Source organism: Bombus fervidus, chromosome 9 (assembly GCF_041682495.2).
Source record: "Bombus fervidus isolate BK054 chromosome 9, iyBomFerv1, whole genome shotgun sequence".
Taxonomy (NCBI): domain Eukaryota; kingdom Metazoa; phylum Arthropoda; class Insecta; order Hymenoptera; family Apidae; genus Bombus; species Bombus fervidus.
The window spans coordinates 7,676,359-7,699,028 of NC_091525.1; the positions used below are offsets into that span (position 1 = coordinate 7,676,359).

The 22,670-nt window shown below is 38.1% G+C and overlaps 1 protein-coding gene across 3 annotated transcripts in view; it reads right to left on the minus strand.

Moving 5' to 3' along the window:
• Dop1r2 (dopamine receptor 2) overlaps positions 1–22,670 on the minus strand; it is an 80,023-nt gene that overhangs the window by 51,353 nt on the left and 6,000 nt on the right. Inside the window, exon 2 of one of the 3 annotated variants that reach the window (XM_072009660.1) lies at positions 5,272–5,407. The exons of the other annotated variants lie outside the window; for them this stretch is intronic. The gene's annotated coding sequence lies outside the window, so the exon portion shown is untranslated. The remainder of the gene's footprint in view (positions 1–5,271; positions 5,408–22,670) is intronic. 3 annotated transcript variants of the gene reach the window in all.

The following is a 22,670-nucleotide window of genomic DNA, read 5'->3' on the forward strand; positions in this document are numbered from 1 at the left end:
TCGAACTGACCGGAAAAGTAATTATGCGATACGCCAAAAAATACGAACAGAGACTAGTCAATCACGTAGACTCTTACTCAAAAGTTTTAATACACTTTTTATTTTTAATGGAATTTTTGTATGTGGTGTAGAATATAAATTGACACGCATACTCCAATAAAAGTATTGCTCGCATATTAGCAGAGTGTAATTTCTTTATCGTATAAATGCCATTTCTTCGTGTCTTTACTACGTACTTCATTTTTTACTGTAATAACTGCTCTTTACACGAAAGCGTAGGTTTTATGTCACATAGTTTGTATAGTTAACCTTAACGTGTTGAGAGAATGATATGTACTTATATGGTTTAGTCTTTGGAGTACCTTCAGCTAGTTTTTTAAGCAAAGAAACGTGAGTTACTGCGAACATAATACTTCAATAGTACATGAAATGTCCATATGGCGATGAAGTTAGATGCAGCAGAAGCCACCGATGACAGCTATTTTTAATCTTTACTACGCGAGTACAAAATATCGTTTCCACCAAATTTTTTGTAGACTTGTTAAAATTTTAGTTTCGTTACTATTGATATCTATAATCATTTTACTTATTTCATCTGCGGACGAAACCGCGGACCACGAAGCTAAACCTGGCACTTTGAGTTCATCGTGAGTAGACGTACTAATTTTACACGAAGATTTGTTGGATACAGTTTGAGTTTGAAGGAAATACGATCGAGCTTATGATTTCTGACACGTGTATGCCCCCAATCGGACTACTTGGAGAGTACTTGGCGGAACTTTGCCTACCATTGGCGTCTACGAGATTAGGGTATTAAATCGACCGAGTGTGTGCTTGAATAGATGCCTTGCGGCTTGTTCCGGTACTGCACTATGAATCGATCAGATCTTCCGCAGTTACTGTTCTTGTCTGTTCTTAGTTATGTCCGTTTAACTCTTCGCTAACTGTTCAATAATCCCGATAAAATAGCAATATTTAACGTCTTATGTGTTTCGGGTACCTATTCAGAGAACTGTATTCAGAGTAAGATGACGTTGCAAGGAAATAGATCGTTAGGTTTGAAATATAGGTTAATTGAAGAGTGTTTCGATGCTATGTTTAGCAGTACTTTATCTTATTTATCGATGAGATCGTTTTACGATATTCGATAGTTCTATGATTTTGATTTCAAGGGTCTTGTCTTTATGCACTTTAATAAGAAGATTTATTATAGAAAGACAAATAGGACGACAAGCAATTGGGTTAAAATAAAAGTAATTAGTGACCGTGAATACTTCGGCATTTTAACTAAATTTTCCTTCGTATGTTTAAAAGTTTCAGAAGCGCATATTTTGAGGGAGAGCGCATAGCAGTCGCGGGAGAAACTTCACCCTCTTTTATTCCATTCGCGCCGCACGTATCAAGCAAATTCGCGGAGAATTTAAATCGATCGATGCACGCGTCGCTGCGAAATTCCTATCGTCGGCGGAGCTAACTAATTAAATAGCCATTAAAATGCCAGGGAAATTTGCTCGTCGTTCCATAAGCAATTTGAATCTATCGATCAGCGTTGCAACAATCGCGAAACATTTCTCTCGAAACATACGACGTCGGAGTAATTCTCATGGCGTGACATTACAATCAAAACAGTTCTATACTGGAAGATAACTTCGGTTTCGAGTTGCTGACGCGTCTAGGTTTACGAACGATATCCCGTCCGGGCGATGAGAGGTTAGAGGCAACGCGGTGTCGTCTCGGAGAACAAAGCGATGGCGCGCGAAAGGAATGCGTTATTTCGTCGCAATTGTATGCCAGTCGGCCCGACAGTGTCCTGTGTTAGGGAATTCGGCCTTGTCTTTTGCAAAGGATATTCCCGATGCTTGGCAGAGGTCAGCGATGGCTTTGTTCGAATGTCAAAGATATCCCATTATCCTGGATACGTGTGGACAGAGTGCATGGTTCGCGACGATATCGCACCCTGTTGTTGTCCACGGAGCCATTAACGTTCGAGTCGTCCGTGGTGTTTGGCCTGACTGATTCGAATTTATCGTTTAGTCGTGATAAATGGAAGCTCGATCAGGCATCAGTCAATTTTTACCAATCGCTGAACGAATGTGAATCGGCTTGACGTGAAAGAAAGGGGGACGACGACAAGAGTATGGAGACAGAGATGTGTTTTGACTGGGACAAATTAGAAACCATTATCTTCCGGCTCTTTCCATCAGTTTCATCTTCTTTCGATTCGAGATGGAGAAACTACGTCCGTAGCACGATCGCAATTTATCAACCCAGAAACCTGTTTAACCGGTGAAATTATAGCGAAGGTGCAGGTCTGACGTTCCACGATAAACGCGATCTTTTATCGCCTTTATAGATTTAAAGGATAAGCGTGATCGATTAGCCTTGTAGCTGGAATAGAAGGCGCTTTCGTTAAGGGAGCTCGGCTCTCCTCCACTAGACGTAAACGCTGACGTCGCTTCCGATCCATTAGAATGTTCTTCTCTTCTTTTTTTTTTCCCCCTTTGATTCTGTTTGAACTAACTCGAATGCGTTTTTCCACAAGGAGCTCAAGCAAAATGAATAAGTGCCAGAATTGAAAATGCTAGAGTAACGTGGTAGCGCGAGAACAAGCAGCCAGGCGAGCAACTTTCAATTCCAGCTGCATTAGCGTTGTCGCTGACACGCTAATCGAGCTTTCCTTGCTCGGTTCACAGTTCTAGTAGCAACCATTCTTACAACTTCGCTCGAATCTTGCCACTGATAAATCGCGATCCTAGTAGGATATCATTTCCGAGATATGAAACGTTAACGGCGTTATTAAGGCAGTGCAGATGAAATTGTAGTTAAGCTGTAAAGTTTCAAATGCATACGATTATTACCTACTCGTTGCATTTGTAACCCGTTAAGAGCTAACGTCGTGTTAACGTAACGTTTTATTTGCAATTTTATTTAACCAATTTAGGTCGTAATGGAGTCTCATTATATATATAATTAAGTATTATTATTATTATTGTTATTATTATTATTATAGAAATAGTACCATTGTTATATACATATACATACTTCGTAGTATTTTCGTTATTATTTATTCCACCTAGGTTCTACCATTTTACGAAAAGTAAAGGAGTTGAAGCGTTTATAACGTTATGATAAACTATATACGTATATCGTTTGATCCTTAATAGATTAATAATAAGTACGAATATCAGGTTCCCCATTGTTTTACATTTTCGATTTTTAAGGTAGAATCAAATTCCAACTGAAATAGGAGGTGTTTTCATTAAGAGAAGCTCAGCTTTCCTCCATTAGACGTAAAAGCTGACGTCGCTTTTGCTCTAACTATAATCTGTTCTAGAATCAGATAAGGAAGAAAATTACAGTTAGCAATTACAGAAGAATTACAAATAACATTAATGCAAATATCAAAGTGTATAGAAGATAACAAGAACGAATTTTGTTATATATACGTTGGAAAAATATAGAAGAAAGGAATTGAATTTTCCTTTGGATTCGATTCATCATATCGAATACAGCGTAAGATACGGTGAGTCAAGATCGGTCCTATTGGCAATAGCTGAGGAGACTTTATCGTAAAGTAAATATTACACCTGTAAATATTACCCGAAGTATATTTTTCACTTGTACGAAACAGGTAGTGATTTTTGTTGCACCGAATGTAAACATTTTCCTGAGTGCAAATACAATCCGAACTCGCAACTACGTAGCGAGAATCTGTAAACAGGCGTGGTCGCACGGAACTTTAACGTTTACCGCTTGGATTTGCCTCTTGATTTTATCCATCCGGGGTAACGCGTGAAGAATGCAAGCAAATTAACAGGGAAAGTCCCATTGACCGTGCCATTTGCAATTCATTTCGTCTAGCTGTACGAATTCCGATTGGTAATTTAGTTTAACGATTGATAGCGATTCGATTCAATTCGATTTGCAGCTTCGATAACCGAGCCCAAGACGCGGAAAATGAAGTTGGAGTCGCGAAACTTTCGCGACAAGCTGGTATTTTGCGCGAATGAAAAGTCAGAAATGGGAATTTAATTTCGGGACGGTGACTGGGGAATCCTTTTCTCGATATCGAGAGATCGTCTGAGAAAAAGATAGTGGGAAACAGGGGGTAAGATTCGATCGGGCGAAAAAGAACAATCGACGTCTCAACGAGATCTTCGCTCAGTCTTGATATCAAACTGACTATTCCGTCGGATATTGTCGGATACGTAGGTGTCGAACGTGAAATCGAGCGTAACAGGGTCTGATCTCCCCATATAACTATCATTTTGCGTATGTGTCTCGGCGAATGTCTCGAATGGAGGGAACACTATTTTACGCAAACGTGAAGTAAATGTTAAACTCGCGAGTAATGCCGGAAATCCAATTACATGGGATCTTCCGTTCAGATCGTATTGACTTTTCTTCGGTCACGCAACGACAATGTCGACGACGACGACACGGTTCCGCTTCAGTGGATGATTTAGGAACTCGGGGGATGAATCGACTCCAAGTATTTTTCTCGTGTTCCATCGCGTTCGTTTCGATCGTGCCGATTTCCTTTTCACGAAATTCCAGCATCGTCTGACTAACTGTTTTACTATTCTAGACCACTACATTAAGAAATTTAGTGATTCGCTGCAGTATATTTTAGAATAAATTTCTATCGATAAACGTTTCAATATCGCTTCAAATGATTTAAAAAAAAAATGAGATTCCTATTACATATGACCTTAATTCGATGTTCGATTTAAATTCATTTACTGATTGTCATATCAGATACCGATATTGATTATCATATTAGGAATCTTAGTAGTTCGCTGAAAAATACGCATTTTGTAGTCAATTTCTATCAAAAAACACTTTAATACGGTGAAAACTAATTATCAAATAGTCTTCGATTTAAATTTATTTTTAGCCGCTCCTTGGAACAGTGATTTTCGAATCTGAATAACGCGGTTCTTGCAGCGCAGTGACACTTTTGTCGCATGAAAATATCGATTCGTCTAAACATTGTTGAAAAGTTGGCAAGAAACCTTTCCGACGAAACGTATTGTACGCGCGTCCGCACGACCGATGACTTTTAATTTGCCGTGTAATTACGTAACCGCTTTTTGTCGAGTTCCCCGAACAATAGCGGAATGTTTTGCGTGGATATAAATCTAATTTCGCATGAGAAGCTGCTGGTGTAACCCCTTTCCCGAACGTCCATAATTTTCGTGGAAGTTGCGCAGCGGTTCGCGATCACTTTTTTAGAGGAAAAACGATTGCAACCAGAAGACAATTGGTTACCGTTACATGGACACCGTTACAGCGACGGTGGACCACCCTTGAGGACAAAGTGGTGTGCGTTCGATTCGATTTTCCACGCTGCACAGGGGTGGCTGTGCTTCTTCGAATGAAAGATAATTTCATTGTTAGCATCTGGCTAAAAAATAAGAAAAAGGAAAAACGAGAGGGAGAGCATGGACCGAGGGAACAATGTCGTTGTTGCAACACAAATGCAATTACGGGTTGCAACGAAACGAATTTATCGAGGACGCGGAGTGATTGGCGTCACGGTCTAATAAACTTCGACAGTGCGGATGATTTTCCAGCGAACTCGTAACGTATTCGTCTTGTTGATTCCTGTTGTTCAATTTCTACTCGGTATTTTTTACTTTGACTGTACTTGAAGGAAACGTTTTACGATGAATCACGAAGGTAATCGAAAACTTAGCAGGGAATTTGCTCATGAATATATTATGTGCATAACACAAAATTTTTTAAAATTTCGTTAGCACTGCAATGAGACGCAGCTGCTCTGATTAGAAAAGTCAAATTTGAAACTGTTTATTAGTTAGAAGATATTTATTGGAATCACACACTTTGCAAAGATCATTGATATTTGAACAGACAATTATTTACTATATCAATAAGATACAATATAGTGAGACCGTCTTTAACTCTATGATTAAGACTACTATTCATGCTGTATAGTAATTTTCCATTAAAAGTATATAAAAATTATATAAAAGTATAAATATCTTGCTACTTCTATATCTATTTCAAATTTTATCAATTTCAGCCGTTCAATTTTGTCATATAATCAGTCATTAACTATATCAAAAAAGAAGAAATTTGTTTTTAAATAATACGTACTTGTTAAGAGTATGTACAAGGAGGAAAGAAATTGGATGTATTTTATCAAATCATAAATCTGCTATTACAGCAGAGAGAAAAATTATAATGTAATTAATTATGGAAATATAGGGATAATATAAACATCAAGATTGAAATACGTTCTCAAAATCTTATCCTACGCAACCATGGTTTTCAGTCCGTCAATTGCTGACTCTACTTAACGTTTCACCTTAAAACGTTACTATATCGCTTCCTTCAAGCATACCAGCATCTTAACCTGCTTCTCTCGAAATATTTAACATGTCTTTTAATGTTCGGAACGTAAAAGCCACGATATTTGAAAGATATAAAAAAGAAAAAAAATAGCGGTAGTAAAATAGCGAAATAAAAGAGTCAAAGAGAAACTATCCGATTTCTCTTTGTAGAAATTGGTTGTCTCTATGTTCGGTCACGTTTATGCTTTGAATCGTTCCACGTTATTTTTCGTTATTTTTATGTTAAATTACGCGTGAGCCAGAGAATACCGGTCGATGAGCGTGACATATCACCATTAATTTTAATTGTGTCACACGCCTGAATGAGACGCTATCGAGGAACCTTTGCTTGTCACGTTCTAAACGTTCGAAGCTTTTTGTCACGCTGATTTAAGGTCTCGATACATCGAATATCGTTGCATGCGTGAGCGTAATTCAGGAAAGGAGGAGAGAAGTTCAAGCGACAATTGAAACGTGTGATCTTAATGAAAATCAATGGGATGACATTTTTTTTAGAGAAGTGAGCGAAACGAAGATACTTGAAAATTAAGTTATATATTGAAGTTAGTCCTTTCTCAAGTCTTTGGCTCTTTACTTTCTCAACTTCCTGCAAAATTAATGAACCGAGCTTGGGGTAGACTTCCTTGGGATAGACCTTGCATAAGAAATTACCCGATCATCGATACGCGTATTAACAGCCTGAAACTCTAGGACATTCTCAAAGCGCAGTTTTTGTTCACGGAAATAGAACGGGGTTTTAGGAATTCATGAACTACGAAAATTGGTCGATTTCGGATTACGTATTTCGAGTTGCATGTACATTACTATTCATAAGTATTCGGAGGATTTAGTCGATTTGTAACAACGGTACATGGCTATGATAGTAAAATATATGGGTTAATGAGAAAGTTACGATGAAAAATAATATGTAGCATCTTCTTTTGGATCGAAGAAATAATAAATTTCATGACTTTAGAAAGACTTTTCTTACGTATCTAATTTATATTTTAGACATTAAATAATCTGAAGATGAAGAACAGTTCGTAACTCATTTCATTCTTGCACGTGTTAATATCTTATTGTACGTGTGTTGGTCTTTTAAAATCAAGTTTATCAGCTGGTAATAATAAAATAACAGTGCAGAACATAATCGATAGATTCCGGATATTTGCGTAAACTAACATTTTCGTTAACATAATTGAAGAGGTAAAATCCAACCGGAGATTTGTTTCACTCATTAAATATTATGACACGTACTTTACTTTCGAAACTTAATGTATTTTTGCGTCTCCAAATTTTTCATAAATGCATCCTTTCGACGATTACCAATCATTAATTATCGACGGTACCTCTTGTCATTTTATAATTAAAACAGATCATCTTAGAAATAAGCAACCGTCCTTATTTATGAACGGGAGTGTACGTGTCGTTCGCGTTATAGTTTAGTCGCAAACGTAGTACGTTCATTGGAATCGAAACACGAAGATCTATCTACTGATGGTGCCCGTACCAATTCTGTGAATCTCGATGTTGCATAGAATTCGCGGTATACGTCCTTCGTGGCGCACTACGTTCATCGATAGCATATGAAACGAGTTATCTCACGCCAACATCGTCGTCTATCTAAACGACAGCCTTTTTGCATAATGCAAGCAAGAGATGTCTGCAGAGACTGTAGCACAAATACGATTAGATAACGAGGATAAAATTTGAAATTCGACTAGGAAAGGCCAAAAATATGGCACACAGAGAACCGCATACATGCAGGGAGGCAGTCGTACGAATTACGAAGGAATACGATCGTAAAATTCAGAATCCTGCTGACGAACAGCATTTCTTACAGAATATCGGCAAAATCCGCTAATTAAAATATTCATTACCGATTGGTTCTGGCATCTGCAAAAATTCGAGACGAGATATTTCGAGCGATATTACTGGTGGAACATCGTAGATGGACTGTGGAAAATATTCTCGCGAAATGGTACGAGTAAACGATAAACGATAGAACTATCTTCGTTCAACGACAGGGGCAACTTGTGTTTATTAGAAACTTTTGTTTATTCGTATATACTGGCTCACAAAACTACTCGAATACTTGTAAATACTTTTTATTAATTGTATTATCGATATTATAGGAAACAGTACGAAATTTCATTAGCATTGTAGTGACACTTGACTATCATAATTACATTGGCACATTTTACAATAAATCTGAATATATATAGAAATTACAAGGTATTTAGTACAAGTGTATATTTCGTGATATATTCTGTGAAAATTCCATTGGAAAATTCTGAAAATTGTCAATTACAGACCAAATTGCACGATCAGTGTTTCGTTGAAACACATTTTCCTTTCCCATTTTTCTCGAAACTCAATTTTGAAGTCCATTGACCCGATAACTAACAATTTTCAGTAATTTTTCAGTGGTATACACGTAGCTCATAAAACTATCTTCGACAAGCTATTTTTTTTTTATCTTTTTATTTTCCGCGTTTTTATTCACTAAAAAAAGGTGGTACTTTGCACGTAAAATGTCACTTTCTCGTTTCAGATAGCTTAATTCTGTCACTTTTTTTAAACATAAAAATACCCTCAACATGCATTGACGTATGCAATATTCTTTAGTAATATTCCATTCTTTTTTTTAAATCGGACAGCCAAAATCCGTGAACCAAAATCATGTCGATAGTACAACTATACCTATAAGCATTATACTGATCCCTGAAAATCAATTTATTTATTAATTTATGAATTCGACAATTGTTTTGATAATGTAATATATTTTTTAAATAATATATTTAAATAGTCTCCTTTTTATGATAAAGAATGAAATCTATTCACTGAATAGTTATTCCAAAATAAATTTCTAAAGAATATTCATATTTTCACACGTTCAAAACTCTCCTTTAAAAATACATAATCTTTAACACACTAGTTCAAGTCTCATTCAATTTAATAGATTTATCATAAAACGAGATCATATGTGGATGTAAGTGCTTCAAATTCAACTACATATGTATATTAAATCGACCTGCCGAAATTACTTAGAGTTGATTAAAACTCGTGTTCGGGACAGCATGAGAAATTGGTGGAAACGTGAATCAATGGCTGTCGACCTTCTCTAATTGAACGACGTTGCTTGAAACAAGGTATTCCTGTCTCTTTCTCAATAGATCAAAGATAGTGGCGTGGTCAAAAGAACGTTTCGCCTCGTCGAGATAAATTGGAACTTGGGAATAAGATCTCTCGTAATTTGTAGCCAGAGAAGCATTGTTTCCCCGCGAGAGATTCATCGAAAGTATAAAAAAAGTTTACACTTCAAACTTACAATCCTACCGACTCTCTTTTATATCTGTTCTTTCTCTTTTCATCGTTGTTTATTCATCCATCTGTTTTATACGAAACTTTTTCAGCCTGATAAGTTAGGGGACGCTGATAACCAACATGTGTAATTGTTGATACGTTATGTTCATCTCGTAACTCGTGTGAATAGATGTTACGAATTCTTGCATCATTATCTTGTATGAACGTAAACTCGTTAATTGTTTCCTTGTTAGTTTATATCAATCGTTACATTTTATATAAAGATCTCCTAATAATTATTGTACGTCTATATAATTGAGATGGGGAGTTTCTAGAAATTCTCGATCGAGAGAGGGTTGTTAAGTTTCAAAGTTCGGAGTTGGATCTTGCCTTAAGTTCTGTTTAAAAGTACGTCGAGGAAAACTCGAGAACGTCCCAAAAGGATTGGCCGCCTGGTGGCTGCTTCCTCTGTATACCTATAGCTTGTATTTGTCTTCCACTTTGCTCGAGGATGAAGTTGCACGAAGAAGGAGAAGCATCTATGATGCCTATACCGAAATCATGGAAATAGCGGGAAACGCCGTGCTGGCTATAGAAGCAAAAGGAGAATTGAATTGGAATACGTTCTCGAGAAATTCTCCGGGAAACGAAATCAGTCGGAGTAGGAACGCAATCGTCGCGCTGAGAAAGCGGATTCACGAGAGGGATGAAGTCGAATGCGCGGTCTGCGATGGTCGTTTAATCGATATGGAACCACACCAGTCGAAGAAGCTCGAATAAATTAGGGAAAGAAGCGTTGATCGTCGAAGCGTGAATCGGATAACTGGAATGGTAAAAGGCGCGGTCAAAGGCAGTTCCTCGAAGACGCCATTGCTCTTTCGCAAAAAGTGTCACGAATAATTTGTAACAATTACTGCGGCAACTATGAATCCAAACGCGTCGTTCCATTCCAGCTTTCGTGCGCTTTGAGCTGATTTTGGAAAGAAGCCAGCGTGTTCCCCGATGTCTTACTATGAATGTAACTAGCAGGAAGTTGAAATCTACTAGGAAAATCTTCCTTCTTCCTCGACCAGCGTCTTACTCCGTTTAGTAATGACGGAGAATTAAACAGATAGCACGGCGGGAAGTGTTTCGTATTACATTCGTGCGCGTCCAAAATATCGATTCGGACGATTCTACCGATATTATTGTTGTCCGTCGTGCCACGCGAAATCGCGGATACGTTGATTCCTAATCCGAAATACGTTTCGACGAGTTAGGAAGACATTTCGAACACGCGAGCAGAAATACTTCTCGCGGAATTTCGTGCAAGCTAAAATTTTATGCTGCCTCGTGATATTGCAGCGGTACTTCATATAGAACGTCGCTGTCGATCGTACACGATCCCTTCTGAAAGAGATTCAGTCGAAGAAATATCTGAAGAGCGGCATGTTGTAAGTGTACCAGAGTCCAGAGTAATAAAATAGGATGAAAGAAGTAGGATCAATGAGAGAGTAACCCATAGAACTTGTCGAGATCTGAGACTTTTGTTCCTTTGTCGGATACCAAAGGCGAGTTCTATAAAAGGGATCGTCTTCGCTCGATGCGAAGCAAAGAGGAATCGATTGGCTCGCGAGATTCTAAGCAAACAATTACACGATCAGATCGCTAACGAGTTTCTCAAAATATCACCTGTTGCGTTTCGCGGGCTTCCGAAGACAGCGGCTCGAGAAACGAAGAAAAATTTGCCGAGCTCGAGATTGGATAAGGCGCACGAACAAAAAAACCATGCGAAAATTTACGCTGGCAAATTTATCGATAATCGATGTCGCCATAGATGCTACGAGAAACGAGAAAATCCGTGTCGTCTATTTTTATTTCCGGGCCTTTAATTGAATTGCCGCGCCGCGCCCCGTGCATCCAAGTTTATTCCGGAATCGTATCTCACGACCGTATCGTGACGCCTTCGTGAAAACACGGATGAACCACTGCTGTGAACTTTTAATAGGTAACATCTTTTTACGAGGATGGTGGTATCTTCGAGTACCTGGAACGGGTCTAATCGTTTCGAAAATTGAACCGTATTTCGCTTCGGACAGCGGATAGAGGTGGAAGTTGATTAAAGCTTGAGATATACAGTGCAATTCATAAGTGCACTACCGACCACGAGTATTTGGGCACTTAGAAATTATTGCAAGTAAGAGAGAGCCTCATCAACTCTGTCTGCTACTTTGAAATATCTTTGTAATTTCAAACACATGAACGTATTTCGCAATGAAAGTAAATAATAGGATGAACGAAGACAAATATCTTGTTGTAAGGTAAGCGTATCATACTGTTTAGTTTGAATAAAGCTTCGGTATTTCATGTAAATTAAAAACTTTACATCAGCTTGTATTATTTACATTAGTATTTTATGCGTCACCTTTATTTTTTTTTTTTTTTTTTTTGTCGTATAGAGTATTAAGTTAAATGATACTCAATCATATCGTTTTGCTGTCGCTTACATTTGTCCAATTTTGAAGCAAACGTAATAACTGCCTCAAGATTTTTGAGCAAAGATGTGGGTCATTGTTTTTATTCTTAGAATTCACAACTCTATCGAGCAATCCCAGCACAAAATATTGGGTACTTCATCTAAAAATACAAAATTGTCTTCTAAATCATATTTATACCGTCACTTGCGAAGAAATCATTTCTACTAGCTGAAGTCATTCTAATTTTCTAACTATACCACGTTTTATCAAAAATGAACAAACACTGTATGTTTCCGAACAACAGCGTGGGTCATGTGTCGATAAGGCCGTATTGAAAATTGGCTTTTACCGCTGAAAAAATTAAAAGGTTCGAAAGAGTGGCTCGTAAACGTAGGTCACACGATGCCCACTCGAAAACACTGTTCGTTTAACCTTTTACAGAGTGAAAGCCAGTATAATCAGGCGGAACGCTCACGTACGACGATATCTTCCACGATTATAAATCTCAATCGCCATTGCCTTCGAGAGATAATGCGGTCCAACCGCGGGGATTCTGGCGCCGCCGCGCCGATACGAATGTTCATGCCTAACCAAACGTATGATGCAGCCACCCGATCAGATTTCGGGATAATTTTAATTAAAACGTAATTGTCTATGCGGAAGCTTAAACCTGAATGAGCCCAACACAACAGTTATACACGGGCCAGCAACTATTTCCATTTACGAACATATCCCGCAATCCCTGTGGAATATCGGGGCGAACGTGCAAAATCGTAGCCACGTTGTACCGCAACGTTGTTTCTTCGATGCAAATATTATACGACGCCGCTCGACGCTATTGCAGCGACGGAAAGAATCGATCGATCGAAACCTGCCGATACGACATTTCCACCTTTGTCATGGCACTGTTGTCCGGATAATCCATATTCATTCGCGCTAACAAGCTGACAGGACGTTGTATATATCTAAAACATTCGCTTCGATAAAGTCTCGGTAGGTAGCAAAGTACGCTCGGTAGAAATAGATAAGTGTAAGAGGTAATATAGATAGCGTAGAAAATGGTAGCTGTCGTTGGAAGAACGTCCCTCATCGATCAACCTCGGCCCTTTCTCCGATCTTGATACCAGTGACAAGTTAAAGAATCGACGGAGAAAAATCTGAACACTTGAGAAAGAACTTTTCAAAAGCGGGTAGTCGTCTGGATCGTTATCGGTATAGTGACTACAAAAAGCATTTATTTGTATAGCTTTTTATTTATTATAACACGTTACATTGGTACCATAATACACAGATTATTGGGATACATCAGCTTTCCTTTCGGCAACTATAGTTGAAATATTCCAAGTAGCACACTAATTAATTAAGTCTAAGTATATTAAATTTCGTATCGTGTAGTAGTGATTTTTCATGATTGAAAAAATTCATATCTGGAATAAAAACGAGATGCAAAAGCTGACAAAGAAAAAACGCTTCATTGGAAAACAAGGATATGTGCAGATATTCCTTGTATGTTTGTACATTTAGCCACTGTATATGTAGTGAGTGGTGCATTACGCAGATATGAAGTAGATACAAAATGACAGCTACATGGTTGCATGAACGTGGTTTTAATTAGGTCGTCCTTTAATCAGAAACTTGTGTAATCAAGAAATTAAAAATTAATAGATACAAATCGATATTAGTTAATTTTAGTCCTTGTAAATGTATTTTCATTTATTAGAATATTTACAGAGAAATAAGGCAAACCCCCATAAATCATTATGAAGTAATTAAATCTACCCTTAAACAATTATTATTATTTGGTTTGTAATCTTGGCTTGAAAACTTCACTGTCGTAGTAAAATTTATAATATCCGCTGCTTTAATTAATTTTGGTAGTAGCATTGGATTTTGAATTATACGTACTATAATACTTCTACTATAATCTATCATGTTTCATATGTGGTTATTTTATCGAATCCTGTTAACGATTCCATAATGAATCGTTATCTTGTACGAATCTAATTGAATACAATATTCCACCCGATTAATTATTTCACTAACAATATTCATCATCGTTTCTTATTGCCATACGTACTAAACTGTTATCGTTTATAATAAATTTCCACAAATCAGTAGTTTCTATCGTCGTATCCATTACAATCAACCAATTATCCTTCTGTCGAATTAACAAAATCGAATTGCTCCTTTGCCACAATTCTACCAATTTTTTGCTTCTTATAATATACCGCGTCGCACGGGTCGAAATGAAACGAACAAAAAGTGATTCGAGAAGTGACCCGAATCGGCGGCCACATCTGTTTCATGCCCTGTGGGCGAATGAAACCTCGATGGAGGGGATTGAAAAGAATCGGGTTAACAACCAGACACACAATATCGTAGTTGCTTTTCTTCTCCGACATGTACAAGTTTTTGACGTATGTGTTATTTACGGTCGGTCCTTTAGCGCGCAGCTAGCTGGCTATTTGCAGACGTTCGTCGTTTAGTAGTGATTATCGTTGGCAACTACAGTCCGCTACCCTTGGACGCTCGATATCGTTGCTGCAAGCGACGAAGAAGGCCTTCGTTGAACTTGATCCTTACGGATGAACGAGATTCATCGTGATCGATACGCGGCAAATGGCCAGAAAAACTCGATACCTTAGCGCGACTAACATTTTTCCACGCGTCGAAAAGTTTCTCTTTCGTCCATCGTGCTAAAGGACGCTTCCTAACAGGAAATACGATTTGTTTGTATTGAATGTCCTCGGATAAGAGTCATCAATCTTCTAAGAATATCCAGTATTTGCGATCTCGCAGTATCTTGCTCGCATGATCTTTACCATTTCCTTACTTTTTTTCTGCTTCTCCCCTCGCACTCTGTGTTTTATACTTGGCACAAGGTTGAGAATATTTTACTTAAAATAGAGATAAAAATATGATAAAATGTTACTTTAGAAATTTTTCCGTTTTATTTTCATTATAGAAACAACGTAGCGAATGTTATAACTTTGTTTGTATTTTAGTTAACTCTTTGGAATAAAAAAGACAAATAATTTGGATTTTAATATTCATTTGAATTTTAAATATCCTCTTTTGCATACATTCACGCCGTGAACAATATGGACGCGAATTATTTTACAACATTTACTCCGAATTGCTCTAATTCCAATTAACCTTGGATAATGTGTCTGAGCTTACGTGTATGACACACTACGAAGAAATCGGTATTTCTGGCACGCGCTGGTACGATAGAGTCAGAAATTATTCGAGATATCAGTTTGGTAAACATTTATGCAAATACAAAATACCAAACAAAGTAAAAAATTCATTTACCTGATAACTAAACGACATAATATATATATATATATATATATATATATAATAATTTTTACAAAATTCATTTGCTTGTTCAAGTAAAATAACGCGTAAGCATCACAAGATAATATCTAATCAAATAATATCATACATTATTCAAATAATCATTTCTCAAATATTTTATTCAGATAATACCCAAACATGACATTTAAATATACCTTACGATACCATTTTCTTCTGATATCCAATAAAATTTATTTCAAGCAAAGATTTCGTATGTTTTACTTCCTCTCTGCACATAGTTTGAGCAGTAAATTTACTCGTAGGTATAAAACTATATATTTCTCGTAATCCGCGTCCGAATTTTTACGTCGAGAATCCTATTCGATCCATTCGCGACCATAGTGAAAACTATATTCGCAGAAATGGCCTAACTCCACTGATCTCCATGAAAATTACGAGCTTGGAGCTGAAGATAATTGAAAGATCCTGCTGGAATTACTCGCCTCGTAGTCAATCCCGTTTTTGATCTACTGTTTCGGCTTAGTCCTCCACCGTGTAACTCGCGTATTTCCTTTTCTGCTTTCGGCCAAACCCGGCCATAAATCCTTCCTGGGCCAAACAAGAAGCTCTAGTCCGCGATTTTGTCGCGTATGCGAACGATATACGAGCCCCGATAAATCCTTTTAGCCGTGTGCTCCAACCTATTATCGGCGCGTCGAAGAAATCCACGTTGGTATCTCGAGGATTCTCCTATCACTTTAGCCGACGCCATTGAAGCGTCACACCGTCAGCCAAATTATATAAATCATGGTCTTTTAGATACTGTCATTGTCTGCCAGTCTTTGATACTTCAAACAATTGAGTCGTGTGATAAATAGAATGCGGATTTTTATGCATTTAACGGAGATTTGAGGATGCAAAAATTCACAGAATGTATAAAATAGGATGTATAAGGACATATAACAACAATGATAAACTAGTTCTTAGCTGTCTTGGCATAGAGTACACTAATTTTATAGCGAAACTTTATAAGGTTTTTTATTGGGATAAAAGTGTCTTTTATATGGGGTGTACAAAGAATTTTGAATGTTTCTTAGACTCATAAATAATTTTCTTTGGCAATTTTTTTATTATAGAAATACGTTTTTTCTGGTCGTGTACGCTACGATTCTAAAATGCGATTTTTTACTTGTAGATATCGGATGCTCAGACACCGTTTCGTCTTTGTCTTAATTTAATCTACTATAACTTGGTGGTTATCCTTCGTCCGTTTGCGGTTGACAACGAGCATCCTGGAAGGCATAGCTCGCCGTATGTCGCGAGTTAAAACTTTGGTTTACGACCGGCTCGCCCTCACCAAGTTACCAACGCTCTAGCTATCCCTTTTCGTTTCCTACGAGAAAGTAACGAACGGTCAGCGTTCAGCAATTGAAGCGTTTTCGTTTGTCTTGAAAAATCCATGCCCTTCGATCCCTTAAACTTACATGAAAGGTAAGTAGAACCAATACGGTGGCGATGATGTCTATCGACTACGAAGAAATATTGCGACTAAGTCTTAAAGCTCGGTTCGCTTCACGACGCAAGCCTCTTACGGGAATCTTTAGAGTCTGCTCGGAGAGAGCAAACTTTGAAACCTGTAGTCTAATATCAATAAAAAGATGGGAAGCTGCCCAACTCGAAGGCATATCGGCACGATTTATAGATCATAAAGTCAATGCAGACTCGCTCGGATATTATCCACGAAAAAAAAAAAACCTCTGACAAGAACTCCCCGTAATCGTTGTGGACATCCTCGAGAGATTGATAATCCGCTTATTGTAGTCGATGGGGGAGACGACTCGTGTCGACGCTTTTTACTAACGGTGGCCTCCCGCTAGGGTGAACAACACATAGGATTACGCGTCGGAAATGGCGTAATCTCAACGGTAAAAACAGGGGTGACACGGGTCATCGTAAAAATATATTAGAACTGCGATTATCCGTATTAATGGGAGAATAACTTAGTTTGGCAAATTGATAATGACGTTAGTGATGGGATGTTAGTGACGGGATCAAGTTCAATATGCACTTGTAAATATGAATCGAATCCTAATGAACAAGCTTCATTTCATAGGGTTGGGTTATTACTCGTAACGTGTAATGGTTCGTTCGTTGCATCTAATTGAGAAATATTCGACAATCTTCGCAAACTGTTTTTGAACCTAAGAATGAGAATCGACGGATTACCGAAGGGCGAACAGTTTATACGTAATTGGAGTTCATATAATAGAAGTTCAATCTCTGCTACTTCCTATTATTTTTTCGTTCGTCGTAAGAGGTGCTCGCATGCAAATAAGCGAATTCGACTCGTAAAAGCTCAATCAATCGACCATGAACCGAAGTTTCATTCCAATAAGTGAAGTTCGGGTAAATGGAGTTCAACTTACAAGTTTCGGAAATCTACTTACAAGTACTTCGACGTTGGAATGAATCGAAACTCTTACGAGTATGTACGCGTAAGCGAGTCATAAGAACGATAAAGGCACCGTGTTTTATTTTATTTTATCGTTTACATTTACAACTATTTAGAAACAACATTTGACGTAGGATATTTTATACAAAATCACAATAGCGGTTTTCAATGATAACCAAGAAGAATGACTTTAAGGGGATGAAGAATTTCTGTTAAGATACTCATAACGTCTCGAATCTATTCGACCAACATATTCAATTCTATTTGAGAGTATTTTTTTCAGTTTTCAAAATACTCATAAAAGCGACAGGTTCGAAACACTTATATCTTAGTACTGGTTGATTTTTTCGAAATACTCACAGAGTATTCTAATCCTAGTTCTGATCTAGTAGCTACTTGCCACGTACTTGAGCTCGTCGCTAAATGACGTGTCTGATGGATTATTTGCTCGACGGACAAACGAAAGCCGGGGCCCTAAGATAAATCGGAACGCTACGTCTGACCAGTGCCGGCCTATTTCTACTGTGAGTACTTGGCGTACCGCTGTTCGGTTCAGTTGAATAACTTATGGGCCATTAGCGGTTAGAGATGAAAAATTGTATCAGAGATGCTCCCGTGGAATTTGTAGTAATGGCAAACACATGGACGAGCTGGTATATACGCGTGTCGCAATGCAGCAACCATCAGTAATTATAGAATGTATTATTTAACAATGTAGACTTATTACCCGATCGATTCACTCTTGATTAAAAGCGTTTTGTTTATACTTTTAGCCATTTATTTTTAACATTTTGTGTTTAGTATTTAAAATAGCGTGATATAAAACAGCGTGGAAAATATGTGTACGGAGAAAAACCCGGGACATTGGTTTGTCGACGATCTTGCAGCACGTCGGGGCTGCGAGGCCAAGATCTCGGTGACCGAGGTAAACAGGTCTCCATTAGAGATGTAAGATCGCACGCACACCAATTGCTGGCGTTAACCGTGAAGCGTGTACGCAATTACTTACACGTTAGAAGCCGCGCTTTTTATAAACGACCTTTCTTCCCCTCGCTCGGCGCACAGAGGTCGTGTGGAAGCCGTGGCCGACGTTGGAAAAAATATTCGCCCAGGTAATGAAGTAGGTGTACGCCTGTCACGCAAGTCGCGTACCTTCGCGCCAGCAAACCGTGCCAAAGTATCGGTTTATGAGAAGATTTATCGAGGCTTTTTTCACCACTTGCTGGTAACCTAACGAATTTACACATTTTTTTTTTTTCTCGAATTCGTCAAGCATCCGTAGCTCTTGCTACACTTGTTTACACATTTGTAAGCTGTCGTGCGGATTTCTCCACGCGTAGGATTAAAATAATCAATCTGGATCTTTAACCCTTTAACGCCCTTAAGTCGTTATTTAAAAGTGTTCTATTTTGTTATTTTAAAGTCGACGATGCTGATATTAAACTGACCTGTAACTTATTTGCCATTTCAACGTATGTTCTACGTTATTATTGGTTTTTATTAAACGAAAAAGCTAAATGCAGTCAATTTTTATAGTTGATTGACAGAAGTAATTAATGTCGTAATGAACTGACAAGAGCATAAACCTGTAAAGCATAATCGGACGTAGCATTTCAGAATAAAAGAAAGAGAAAAGAAAAGACACACGATGACGACATCGAATATTCGTTTTAGAGAGAATACTCGTTTAATTTAAAAGTCTACTCGTCAGAATTGAAGCAGAAGAACGCTATTGAAAGAAGTTAGTTAAATTACATATTAATCAGATTTTGGTAGAGTTATGAGCGATAGTGTAGTATTCTTCCAACTAAGTAAGTCGAGTCGGTCCAACTATAAATTATACGACACGCGTCAACAATTGTGATTCGCCATTGTAGTAACCAAAATACGTTCGAAATTAAGGAAAATCATCGAAAGAAATGTTTTTCTAAACACACTGTCATTAAAGGCACCATGTTTCTATCTAAATTTCTGGACAAATATTTGAAAAGGGATCTCAATCCATGTATCGCCCTTTAGGAACGATAAAACGTACGTATCGGCGACGCATAGTCGAAGCGAGAAGAAAAAGAAAAAGGGAAAGTGTTCGGAAAATATTGGTGTAGAAACCTAATTCCTATTCTGGCTGCGTGTCAACCAGAGAGATCTTATCGGAATTCTCCCATAGGATACGGATAAAGAAAATACAAGCGAGGAGAAAGTGAGATACCGAGTCAGAAATTCGACTGCATTTGCATGCAAAAGTTTCTCGTGAGCTGTCACGCGCTGTCATACGATGATATATATTTCCTCCCCTGTGTGTGTCATTCTGGATAAATTAGAAAAGGGTTGCTTCGTTTCTATCGTGTTACACGTTACGCGTTATTAATATGTTAATCGCGTGTAACACGTTTCAGGAAAAAATAGCAGCAGCCAGATAACCAGAAAATAAAAAGAAAAACAAGGTGTAGGAAGAATCAGTGGGTGGATGTCTACGAGGAGTTCCGAATGTGTTTTATATGGTCTCGAACAATTTCTAGGGTAAAACGTGCGATAAAATTGGACGTATACGTGCTTTTATCTGGATCGCAACGAGAAGGGGTTGAACTCAATGCATTTATTCATCGCGGCGAGATCGATACGCAAAATGGTTAAACGTGTGTTATCGATGCGTATGGGACACTATAAAACAGGCGCGGGGTCAGTGCCGCTTGTTTACCCTTAACCGTGCGTATAGCCGAGGAATTTATTGCGACGTTTATGTCTCCCCTCGTACATCAGATTTTAACTGCGTTTTCTTAGAAGCCTCAAGGGTTTCTGTCTGCCCCGTGTTTATCGGCTTATCTAGACATGTTTGCTCCCTCGCCATATTCCATAAAACGTGCTTTTTGTTTTTCTCTTCTCTTTAATATTTCCCCGTACGATCACCTCTTCTTTAGCCGATTCTACGTTGTAACGTTGAACCATCGATCGCTATCCGTTGAACAAATACGATTAATGGTCGATGCTGTTCTTGGCACGGCCAGATCGTTAATCTCAGATAGAATAGAGAGGCCAAAGCCCGCGATCTCGTGCCGTCGAAAGACTTCCATGGCCGATTATGATGGCGTTGGAAACTGGTAAAGTTATTGCTTTCCCTCCACCGTTTCTTGAAAACGACGATCGTCGACCATTCGTTGATCGTTTCTAAGTCTAGCGTCACCGATATCTCGAAGAGAAATAGCGAGAAAAGTCACTGAGATCGTACTGGAAGCAAGATAGTTCTGCTGCAAACGATAAAGGGTTTCAAAATGGTTTCGTTAAGAGCCACGTGTTTTCCTGTATCCGCGTTGATCTCTCGATGTACGCTCCCATGGAATTTTCATGAGGATCGAGAACGGATTCAATCAACTAAACGTGCTCCCTTGGAGCTCGATTTTATCCATAGAACATCTTTTCTCTGTCCGTTTCCTCTTCCCGTATTGCCACCAGACGGAATAATTTATTTGACGAGTTTTCGGGCATCGAATCGATCCACGGTTCAGACGTAACTTGGAAAAGGCGCCATGCTATTCAATTGGCCAAAAGAATGGCCGAAAGAATGGTGCGGGTAAGCCGAAAGAAATCCCTCAGTTGTCGAGTTTTCCTCGAACGATACATCGAAAGGAATCCCGAGATTAATTTAGCCGAGAAAACTTATAAAACACACGGACTTATGAAACCGTTTTCGCTCAAAGCTTCCAACGTGTGTACTTTGTCCCGTTGTTCCGTGATACGAGCCAGCTTGTGTAAGCCCTGTTTCACCGCTCATGTTAAAAGCTGCCCGTTCTGCGAACACGATCCACACGAACCCTCTTGCTTTCACATTGTCGAATTATTCGTCATAAACATTTTACGTGGAGCAAACTGGAACCAGAATTTTTGTCCCTGCAGTGCGCTATAGAGTTAATACATACAGCGAAACACTTTTCAAAACATGTGAAAGGAGTAGCAATGGGACTAAGTTTCATATGTATTTATAAATCTGAACCAAATCGAAGGTTCATTCCATAGGGTTGGAACAATATCCACGACGTGTACCTAATGGTTCATTCATTCGTTAAACTTGCAAAGTACATATTCGAGATCTACAAGCTGTTTTTGAACCTCGCAATCAGTATAAGTATGTACTTTGATATTAGAATAAAACGAAATTGTTAGAAATACATGTAGATATCAATGGAGTTATGAGAATCAGAAAAGTACTGTATATTCTATAAATTGTACAATAGTTTATCGTTTGTACTTACAACTATGTAATAAACAAAATTTTATTATTTTTTTAATGGATCTCATAACCAAGTAAAATGATCTTAACAAAATGGAGAATTTTCGCTAAGATGCTCATCCAGTTTCAAATCTATTCGATCAATATTCGATTCTACGAAGTGTTCACGGGGAATTCTAATATCTCGCGTTTAAACGCGAATCTACTTGAAAGTATTGTTCTTTTTTCTCTTTTAATTTTTAAAATATTAATAGATCATTCTAACGTAGTCGGCTAATGTTAAAATCTACCTGCGATGTACTTGAGCCCATCGCTAGTAACGACGGTTCTTTGTGTCTTTTCGTCGAAATGTCCGCGTAAATATTTCATAAAAACGCGCTTAGTAAATGCGTTTAGTAAAAATGTACGATAATGTAACTCTGAGGAGGAGAATTTTCAAACTCGCAACTAAAGAATACTTAGAACGTCTAACCCATAGAAAAAGGTACTTTGAAAAGTTTCAGTGCGCTACAGAACTTGGCTTAAGCGTCTTTTCAAGGTAAGAAGAGATATTACAACGTTCTCTGCGTAATCCG